At 33.4% G+C, this 12124-nt stretch overlaps 1 protein-coding gene across 1 annotated transcript in view; it reads right to left on the bottom strand.

Annotated features, from left to right (window-relative positions):
* Positions 1 to 12124, bottom strand: part of ZNF804A (zinc finger protein 804A) — a gene marked incomplete at its 5' end in the record, with an annotated part of 294760 nt that overhangs the window by 81769 nt on the left and 200867 nt on the right. The gene's annotated exons all lie outside the window — the stretch shown is intronic.

Here is a 12124-nt window from a genome sequence, read left to right as displayed (position 1 = left end):
ACTTACAAGAAAAGTAAACAAGAACACAATGCTTTGTCAAGGCAATAGACTATAAAACATAATAGTTATGAAGAAGTTTTAAAGAAGAGAAAATAGTTATAAAGCAGAAAGAAGGTATGAAATGCCTGAAAATTTCCTGATAAAGGTACTTGTTTTTCTTTTTACTTTTTTTTTAAGAAATTCTGCTAGTTTATTTGCTAGGTTTCCATCTTAGAAAAATAGGACACTTGCCCCATAATGTCCCCAGTGAGTTAAGAGAGTTGTGATTGTGTTACCAAACACTCACAGTTTCTGACCTGTGTAATGGAAGAGTCAGAACTTCTCCCCATTTGGACTACAGGGACTGAATTGCGAGGTATAGGTAACCTTTTTTCTTTGCCAGCTTTTGCTTACCAAGCAGCAATGAGATCTTGAGGCCTCAAACTATCAGAGGTCTGGAAAGATGAATTAAGAAATATTGCTTAGTGTTACATTTGTTGTGAAGAAAAGATCAATGAAATCTTTTGCTCCAGTCTATTCCTTAGTATTTTGAATTTTCCTCTCACTGAAATATAAAAAATGGAGAAAAAGTTATATGTTTTCCTTGTCTTCATGGAGCTTACAATCTGGTGGGGTTGGATGAACAATAAAGAAGAAAATAAGCACAAAATTACAAGCATATAAAATAATTACAAACCATGCTATGTTTTCTAAAGAAAAAACAAGAGGCTGTAAGGGAGAAAAATGTTAAACCAGACAGATATGAGGAAACAGCAAAGATTAATGCAGAATTAAATAAATAGAAAATAGATAAATCATAGACAAAATCCAAAAAAAAATGAGTTCTTTGAAAAAATATCAATGAAATTGGCAAACTTTTAGTTAGATTTACCAAGAAAATGGAGAAGAGGATCAAATTACTAAATCAGGAATGAAAGAGAAGACATCACTATCAATTTACAGAAATATTAAAGTTTACGAAGTCATACAATATGTTAACATATTAGGTAACTTTGCTGAAATGGACAAATCTCATGAAGACACAAACTGCTACAACTCACTCAAGAAGAAATAGAAAATTCGGATATATGTAAAACATATAAAGAGATTAATTAGTAATTTTCAAACAATGAACAAAGAAAAGCCCAGACTCCGATGGTCTCCTGGTGAAGGCTACCGAACATTGAAAGAATTAACACTACTTCTTCACAAACTGTTCCAAAAAATTGAAGAGAAGTGAAAACTTCCCAACTTACTGCATGAGGCCAGTATCACTCAGATCCTATACCAGACAAAGACATAAAATAAAAGTACAGACCAATATTTCTTAGGAATATAGATGTAAAATTCCCCAACAAACTATAAGTAAACAGAATCAAGTAACATATAAAATGTATTGGACAATATGACCAAGTACTAGGATATATCTTGGGAATGTAAGAGTGGTTTATCATCATAAAACCAATCAGTGTAATACATCATTTTAACAGAATAAATGACAAAAAGCACAAGATCATCTCAACAATGCAGAACAAGTATTTGACAAAATTCCATACTTCTTCATCATAAGTACACTACCCAGATTAAGAATAGAGGGAGACTTCCTTACCTTGATTTTCTACATGGGTGCAAAAACAATTCAGTGGAGAAAAAAAGTCTTTTCAAGAAACCAAACTACCAGATATTCACATGCAAATCAGTGAAGTAGTACCTCTATATTACATCATACACAACAATTAACTAAAAATAAATCATAAACCATAATGTAAGAGCTAAAATTATAAAGTCTTAGAAGAAAACAGAAGAATAAATCTCTGTGATCTTGATTAAAGCCTTCTTAGGTAGAACACTAAAAACTCAAGTAACAAGAAAAAGATAGGTAAACTGAACATCAATGGAATTTTTAAAAATTCACCTTTATTATGAAAATGATAACCTAAGTAAAAATGTGAGAAGAGACCCTATGGAATGGGAGAAAATGTTTGCTAAGCAAAATAAGTCAGTCACAAAAAAACAACATATTGTACAATTTGATTTATATGACAAGTCTAGAATAGACAAATCTACAGAGAAAGAAAGTGGGTTGTGATTGCCTAGGGCTGGGTAACTAGTGGGAGGGAATACCTGCTAATATGATTTCTTTTTTGGAGGTAAATCAAAAGTTCTAAAATTAGATTATGGTGATGGTTGTACAACATTGTGAATATACTAAAAACTACTCAATATAAACTATAAATGTGTGGATTGTATGGTATACAAAGTATAACTCAATGAAACTATTAAAATGACAATATAACTTTAAAGTATCACTTTGGTTCTACTGTTAGAAACCTTATTGTATAAGATGAAAATCAAAGTATAGCCAAATATCTTGGATTGTGTAGGAATCTAGTTTCATTCAGAGGTAATTTATAAGTTCATGTAAATAGAACCTCTTACAAGAAAAAATTATATTGGAGAATTGAGATCAAAACCTCTATTTCTTTGAATGAGATTATCAAATTATTAAGGCTAATGCTTCCACTGGAAATGAACTTAAAAGTTGGATAAAATATCAAAACCTCCTCTCAAAAGCATTGCAAAGGTGATAAGATGGTAAGAAATCTACAGAAAAATAAATAAAGTAGCAAAAGAACCCAGAGAGGAAATAAATGTAAAAAGCAACTTTTGCCATGAGTGCTTTTTGGATATTTCACAAACTTAGATTTAGTCTCTGACCCCTTAGTAAGATGTGCAGGTAGAAATCACAGCTCTGGGCCTGCCCAGTTGAAAGTCTCACAGGTTACCCTCCACCCACAAAGACTGGATCGAAAAAAACTTTTATTATCAGGGTCAGAGTAAGCCAGAGGTGATCTCAGTCTTGACACCACCAACAAAAAAGTTTCCTTAAGAGGACTGGGATTTAAAATTTTCCTTAGAAATTTTAATGACAAACCTGAAGAAGGCACAAGTAAATGGAAAGATATTCCATGCTTATGGATAGAAAGAACAAATATTGTTAAAATGTCCATACCACCCAAAGCCATCTATAGGTTCAATGCAATCCCTACAAAAATCCCAATGGCATTTTTCACAGAAATACAACAAATAATCCTAAAATTTGTGTGGAACCACAAAAGACTCTGAATAGCCAGAGCAATACTGAGAGGGAAGAATAAAGCTGGAGGCATCACATGTCCTGATTTCAAACTATTTTACAAAGCTATAGTAATTGAAACAGTATGGTATTGGCATAAAAACAGACACATAGGTAAATGGAACAGAATAGAGAGCCCAGATATAAACCCACAGATATATGGTCAATTAATTTATGACAAAGGAGCCAAAAATACTCAATGGGGAAAGGACAGTCTCTTCAATAAATGATGTTAGGAAAATTGGACACCACATGCAAAAGAATAAAACTGGGCCATATCTTAAGCTACACACAAAAAATTAACTCAAAATGGATTAAAGAGTTGAATGTAAGACCTTAAACCATAAAACTCCTAGAAGAAAACATAGGCACTAAGTTCCTTGACATAGGTCTTGGCAATAATATTTTGAATCTGATATCAAAAGCTAAAGAAACAAAAGCAAAAATAAACAAGTGGGACTATATCAAACTTAAAAGCTTTTGCACAGCAAAGGAAACCATCAACAAATTAAAAGGGAATCTACTGAATAGGAGAAAACATTTGCAAATCATATATCTGATAAGGCGCTACTATCCACAATACATAAGAAACTCAAACAAGTCAATACCAAAACAACAAACAATCTGATTAAAAAATGGGCAGAAGATCTAAATAGACATTTTTTCAAAGAAGACATACAGATGGCCAACAGGTACATGAAAAGATGATCAACATCATTAATTATCAGGGAAATGTAAATCAAAACCACAATGAGATATCACCTCTCACTTATTAGAAAGGCTATTATCAAAAAGACAAGAAATAACAAGTGTTTGCAAGGATGTGGAGAAAAGGGAATCCTTCTGCATTGTTCTTGGGGATGTAATTTGGTAAAGCCACTGTAGAAGACAGTATGGAATTTCCTCCAAAAAATAAAAAATAGAACTACCATATGATCTAGCAATTCCACTTCTGGGCATTTATTTGAAGAAAAACAAAAACACTAACTCTAAAGATATATACAACCCCATGTTTACTGAAACCTTATTTACAATAGTGAAGATATGGAAATTACCTAAGTGTCCAATGAGGAGAAAATGGATGAAAATAATTGTGATATATAATACTATTTATATAATGCAATCTTGCCATTTGTGACAACACAGATGGACCTTGAGGACATTATGCTAAGTAAGTCAGACAGAGAAAAACAAATACCATATGATCTCTTTTATATGTGGAATCCAAAAAAAAAAAAAAAAAAAAAAAGAAAAAAAGAAAAAGAAAAAGAAAGGAAAAAAGCTCATAGTTACAGAGACCAGATTAATGGTTGTCAGAGGCAGGAATTCAGAGGTGGGAGAAATGGGTGAAGGGAGGGAGTCAAAAGTAAAAAATATAATAATAAATTTATAAATTTAAAAAATAGTAACAGTAGTTGTAATAACAATTGTTGCTTTTGTTATTATTATTATAAAAATCATAATGATGTTACAAATATATTTATTGTGTATATAGTATTCTAGTGGGTATGCCATAATTAATATCTCCATTTCTTTGTGACAGCATTTAGATTTTGCCAATCTTTTATTTTTAATTAATATATAATTAATAAATTTATGCATATGTCTTCCCCATTGGGTTAAGCTTATTGAATACTATTTGATAAAAGAGTGGAAATCTGCATTAAAAGAAAAAGACAACTAAAGTTTTTCTAGATATGCTTTAATACACACATACTTAATTGCTTAATGGGAAAACAAATGTTTATTTCTTATTGCCATACTCTTTAGCATGATTTTAATATCAAGAATTAAAACTGTTGATTTATGATTTACATGTTTCAAGCAATGTATATGTTAATGATCTAATTTTTATTGACATCCAGCTTAACATTCCAATTATAAATCTTAGAAATTAATAAAAATAACAAGCCATTAGAAATGCTTCCAAGTCTACCTTAAACATGTTTTATCTCATAAGAGGCATGATTACAAGAAGAGACCGCTTCCCTTCAAGTATGCCACCAATGGTGAATTCAGAAATAGATATATCCAGAAGACCAAGGAAATAGAGCACGAGAGGGAAAATACAGTGTGTTTCCTTCCTCTCATTCATTCAAAGGCTGTTTATCCAATAACAAAAGAACAAAAATACTTTGTCTGCAACAAATATCTCATTAAGGTGTGATATATATATATATATATATATATATATATATATATATTTGGACAAAAGGATTTAATAAACATGGGTAATATATCACATGTTACAGACTAATGTTTTCTCTTTGGCTATACCCTACATGTCAGTGATTCTGGGACATATCAATTGTTTTGGGTGAGGTGCTAGAATAATCAGCATCAAGTGATCAGAACCTCCTAATTTTGAGAATCATGGCTCTCTGATCAGAAGACTTCAATTACTATTTCCATTATTTTGCTCTTCTAAAACACAGGTATTCTTCTCATATAAACTACTAGAACACACACACTTACACTTACTTTGGATCAAGCTGAATTATCTTAAACAATCTTTATGAATAGAGATATTACTGTGACTTTAGGGTAATCTGAGATATAATGGTTGGTTGAAGCAGTAATGAATTCATTTATCATTAAATGCACAAATATATCTAGTTGCTTGATAAATATTTACTCTTCTATGTTCCACAAGACTATTAAATATAAATGCTACTAACTAGAATTTATCACCTTCCTTCACCCAAATATCTATCCCATCCTCTAAAATAGGTTTTTAGTGAAAATCCACAAAATCTGCCCAAGAGTTTAAGCAAGAATCAAGAGGTAATCCTAGCTACTACTCTTTCACTTACCTCTTTGAGTCTGATTTCATATATTCAACCTACTTAATCTCTCTCCATTCAACTTCCTCCTTTCCCTCCCTACTTGCCATGGCCACTTTTCCACTTCTCTCTTGGATTAATTGGTTTTATAAACTCTCCTTTTTCTTCCAAACACAGTATTGACAATGTTGCCAGTGCCCTTTCTTAACTGCAAATCTTAATTATTCACTGCTCTTTATAATTTTTTAGTTATCCAAAATATTAAAAATAAATTTCAAGATCATTAGTTTATCATGAAAATAGTCTATAATCTCACTCCTCCTGGTCTGAACTCCCCCTCTAAACACTAACTACTTATGTTCCAATGACAAGAATGTACTTGTAGCTACTCAAGCTGATTCATGCATCCATCATGTCCTCATCCGAGTAGAAGACTGAGGGAGAGATTTTAAAAACGAAACAAAACAAAAAACAAGAAAACACAGGACACAGCATGGGGAGACAATATTTTCAAAAGTTTAGTAAAAGATTGGTAAAATAGTAACACTGGGAATCTAAGTAGGGCTTGACTGATAAATGAGACAAATCTGAGCACATTTAGATCTGGCATAAGTTAATCAATTTAAAGATCGAACTCTAGAGAAGTCATGAAGAATTTAAGAAGGATCACATTTGCCAGTATGTAACCATGTTAAGTGATGGTTTTGTGCATCGAAGACTGAATAATTGAAAAAATATAGTCAGAAAAGGAGAAATTTCTGAACTTATGAGAGAACATTATATTATTATGTTTTCACAATCCTACAAGTACATAGAAAGAAACAGAACTCACTTCTCTCTCTTTATTTTTTTACATTTTTCTGTACAGCTTTTTGTTTGAATACCTGTCTTCTTTTTTTTTTAATTAATTTATTTTTTATTTGTTTATTTTTTTTTGGCTGTGTTGGGTCTTCATTGCTGTGTGCGGGCTTTCTCTAGTTGCAGCGAGGTGTGGGGGGGGACAGCTACTCTTCGCTGTGGTGTGTGGGGTTCTCATTGTGGTGGTTTCTCTTGTTGCAGAGCATGGGTTCTAGGCACACGGGCTTCAGTAGTTGTGGTACGTGGGCTCAGTAGTTGTGGCTCGTAGGCTCAGTAATTGTGGCCCATGGGCTTAGTTGCTCCGTGGCATGTGGGATTTTCCCAGACCATGGATTGAACCCTTGTCCCCTGCATTGGCAGGTGGATTCTGAACCACTGTGCCACCAGGGAAGTCTGAGAACTCACTTCTCTTAAGCCTTGAAATTCTCTGGAGAAGGTGCCAATCTACAGCTGCTGCCTCTCCAAGAGCAGAACTATAACACAGGACTGATAGCCCAATTCCCTGTGTAAAAAGCAATTGGATCTTAAAAGAGACATCAAACAGTCACTTGGGGGAATTAGGTATCATTTCTGCCTGGTGGCTTGCTGAATCCATCTGGGAACAATTTCCATGTTCTTTGTTTAAGCTAATAAGGTTATGACCTAATGTTGTATTCCATTAAGGAATCTCTAGAGTTTTTTATTGCCTGAGGGGACCTAGAATCAGCAGTGAGGAAAATGGGATGGTGAAAGATGTTATGTTCCTGGATCTGTGTTCACAATGCATTTGTCAAATGACAGCTTGTGTACTGTACTTGAATATTTTAAAATGACATTTTACAGATTTAAGGCACTTGGTGTTCATATGTATCAAAACAAGAAAAGTTGACAAGGGGCCATAAACTAACATGCTATAGTGACACAACAACAAAAATCAAAAGTCTGACTTTCTTTTACATGCACCCAGATCTCATGTCCTCATCTTGGTAAAGTCAGTGTGACAGCATTTCATTCATTGTGAGGTGTTGGCTACCTGTATTATATGGTAGAATTACTTTAAGATTAGATTAATTTTATATAGCAGACACTGTCATGGTTTCTGTCCCTGAGAATTATCATTGTATCCGACGTTCTGAACACTAGCCAATTGAAAATGAGTAAATTAATGACTGCTTTAAAATGAGCAAATTAATAATTGCTTTTACATTGGATATTAGATAATAAACTACCATACACACTGATTTTATAACATCCTTATTTTAGAAATATTTTTGAAAATATGAATTGTGAAAATAAGATCAAGTAGCAATACAGGCATACTTTGTTTTATTTTACTTTGCTATTTTGCACTTTGCAGATACTGTGTTTCTTACAGATTGAAGGATTGTGGTAACCCTGCATCAAGCAAGTTTATTGGTGCAATTTTCCAACATCATTTGCTCACTTCCTGTCTCTGTGTCACATTTAGTAATTCTTGCAATATTTCAAACCCTCCACCAGCAAAAAGATTATGACTCACTGAAGGATCAGATGACAGTTAGCATTTTTAAGCAATAAAGTACTTTTAATGAAAGTATGTACATTGCTTTTTGGACAGAATATTATTTCACACTTAATAGACTACAGTATATTGTTAACAGAACTTCTTTTTTTTTTTCTTGTGTGAAATTTTTTTAACATTTTTATTGGAGTATAATTTCTTTACAATGGTGTGTTACTTTCTGCTTTGTAACAAAGTGAATCAGTTATTCATATACATATATCCTCATATCTCTTCCCTCTTGCATCTCCCTCCCTCCGACCATCCCTATGCCACCCCTCTAAGTGGTCACAAAGCACCGAGCTGATCTCCCTGTGCTATGCGGTTGCTTCCCACTAGTTATCTATTTTACATTTGGTAGTGTATATATGTCCATGCCACTCTCTCTTTGTCGCAGCTTACCCTTCCCCCTCCCCATATCCTCAAGTCCATTCTCTAGTAGGTCTGCGTCTTTATTCCCGTCTTGCCCCTAGGTTCTTCATGATCTTTTTTTTTTTTTTAGATTCCATATATATGAGTTAGCATACGGTATTTCTTTTTCTCTTTCTGACTTACTTCACTCTGTATGACAGGCTCTAGGTTCATCCACCTCACTACAAATAATTCAATTTCGGTTTCTTTATGGCTGAGTAATATTCCATTGTATATATGAACCACACCTTCTTTATCCATTCATCTGTTGATGGACATTTAGGTTGCTTCCATGTCCTTGCTATTGTAAATAGAGCTGCAATGAACATTGTGGTACATGACTCTTTTTGAATTATGGCATTCCCAGGGAATATGCCCAGTAGTGGGATTGCTAGGTCATATGGTAGTTCTATTTTTAGATTTTTAAGGAACCTCCATACTGTTCTCCCCAGTGGCTGTATCAATTTACATTTCCACCAACAGGGCAAGAGGGCTCCCTTTTCTCCATACCCTCTCCAGCATTTATTGTTTGTAGATTTTTTAATGATGGCCATTCTGACTGGTGTGAGATGATATCTCATTGTAGTTTTGATTTGCATTTCTATAATGGTTAATGATGTTGAGCATTCTTTCATGCGTTTGTTGGCAATCTGCATATCTTCTTTGGAGAAATGTCTATTTAGGTCTTCTGCCCATTTTGGATTTGGTTGTTTGTTTTTCTGATATTGAGCTGCATGAGCTGCTTGTATATTTTGGAGATTAATCCTTTGACAGTTGCTTCATTTGCAAATATTTTCTTCCTTTCTGAGGGTTGTATTTTCGTCTTGTTTATGGTTTCCTTTGCTGTGCAAAAGCTTTTAAGTTTCATTAGGTCCCATTTGTTTATTTATGTGTTTATTTCCATTTCTCTAAGAGGTGGATCAAAAAGGATCTTGCTGTGATTTATGTCATGGAGAGTTCTGCCTATGTTTTCCTCTAAGAGTTTGATGGTGTCTGGCTTTACATTTAGGTGTTTAATCCATTTTGAGTTTATTTCTGTGTATGGTGTTAGGGAGTGTTCTAATTTATTTCTCTTACATGAAGCTGTCCAGTTTTCCCAGCGCCACTTATTGAAGAGGCAGTCTTTTCTCCACTGTTTATTCTTGCCTCCTTTATCAAAGATAAGGTGACCATATGTGCATGGGTTAATCTCTGGACTCTCTATCCTGTTCCACTGATCTATATTTCTGTTTTTGTGCCAGTACCATATTGTCTTGATTACTGTAGCTTTGTAGTATAGTCTGAAGTCAGGGAGCCCTATTCCTCCATCTCCGTTTTTCTTTCCCAAGATTGCTTTGGCTATTCAGGGTCTTTTTTGTTTCCATACAAATTTGTAGATTTTTTGTTCTAGTTCTGTGAAAAATGCCAGTGGTAGCTTGATAGGGATTGCATTGAATCTGTAGATTGCTTTGGGTAGTAGAGTCATTTTCACAATGTTGATTCTTCCAATCCAAGAACATGGTATATCTCTCCATCTATTTGTATCATCTTTAATTTCTTTCATCAGTGTCTTATAATTTTCTGCATAGAGGTCTTTTGTCTCCTTAGGTAGGTTTATTCCTAGATATTTTATTCTTTTTGTTGCAATGGTAATTGGGAGTGTTTTCTTAATTTCACTTTCAGATTTTTTCATCATTAGTGTATAGGAATGCAAGAGATTTATGTGCATTGATTTTGTATCCTGCTATTTTACCAAATTCCTTGATTAGCTCTAGTAGTTTTCTGGTAGCATCTTTAGGATTCTCTATGTATAGTATCATGTCATCTGCAAACAGTGACAGTTTTACTTCTTCTTTTCCAATTTGGATTCCTTTTATTTCTTTTTCTTCTCTGATTGTTGTAGCTAAAACTTCCAAAACTATGTCGAATAATAGTGGTGAGGGTGGGCAACCTTGTCTTGTTCCTGATCTTAGTGGAAATAGTTTCTATTTTTGACCATTGAGGACAATGTTAGCTGTGGGTTTGTCATATGTGGCCTTTATTATGTTGAGGTAAGTTCCCTCTATGCCTACTTTCTGGAGGGTTTGAATCATAAATGGGTGTTGAATTTTGTCAAAACTTTTTCTACATCTATTGAGATGATCATATGGTTTTTTTCCTTCAATTTGTTAATATGGTGTATCACATTGATTGATTTGTGTATGTTGAAGAATCCTTGCAATCCTGGGATAAACCCTACTTTATCATGATCTGTGATCCTTTTAATGTGCTGTTGGATTCTGTTTGCCAGTATTTTGTGTAAACAGAACTTTTATATGCATTGGGAAAGCAAAGAAATTTGTATAAATTGCTTTATTGCAGTAGTCGCTTTATTGCAGTGTTCTGTGACCAATCCCATGAAATCTCTGATGTATACATGTATGTTATATTGTTCTTATTTTGATAACACGTTACTGCCATAATATCATAATCTGTAATTATGTTTTATTCTAATAAATAATAAAATGCATATAATTATGAACATAGCAAGATACCATCATAATTTATTTACTTTACACTCAATACTTTAAACTCAATACTTTGAGGAACACAGGAACTCAATACTTTAAAATAAAATAAGGACTACCTAGGAGTAGCAAATATTTTGTGTGGTCCAAATAAGGGTTTTACTCTTAACATGTACAATTTGAGAAAATATTAGATGACAAGATCTAATATGGATTTAATAATTATAATGTAATTTGCTATTTTTAACAGCATCTATAGATATCTAAAAAAAGATGAATTTAGATAATTATTTTGTCTGTGGATTATATGGATTTCCAGACTTCTTACAATAACTGCAGTGTGCCACTGACTTTTAAATTCTATTAGTTGGTAACCACTAATCAGAACACTAACATTTGTACCAAAATACTTTAAAATGTTACATTGTTTGGATTGGAAAATTTCTTCTTTAAGCATAATTTTAATTTTGTAAAGAGAACCTCCTATACCTCTCAAAGTAGAGCTCAGGGCTGAGTCTAATAAATATCTGTCCTTGACATAATGATTTGGTGTAGACAGGCACTACAGGATGTTAAAATGTCAGGTCCTCAATAGAAGAGATTAACCCTTATACTCAAAATTCTACCTAAGGTAAAGAAATGCTCAAAGCCATGCCTATTAAACCAACAGATATGCAAGAGCAACTACCCAGGTGAAGGGGATCTCATTTACATATGTCAAATTAAGTCCCCATGTTCCAAAAAAGATGCCAGAAATTTAAGTGAGTTTTAAATAGGTCAGAAAAATCTACTCAAGTTTAGAAGGGCCTCTCAGCTACTAGAGTAGTGATTATATCCCAGGCAGCACTTGAAAGCCAGAAACTGCCATGCTGTGCTGAATAAATTCTCATCAATGACCTTTCCATGACAACTTTCTCATTTCCTATAATGTGGAGACAATTAGGTATTAAAT

The sequence above is a fragment of the Mesoplodon bidens genome (assembly GCF_964165515.1).
Source record: "Mesoplodon bidens genome assembly, chromosome: 8".
Classification (NCBI taxonomy): domain Eukaryota; kingdom Metazoa; phylum Chordata; class Mammalia; order Artiodactyla; family Ziphiidae; genus Mesoplodon; species Mesoplodon bidens.
The sequence above is the reverse complement of the archived record's forward strand: the minus strand, read 5'-3'. Positions and strand labels throughout refer to the sequence as shown.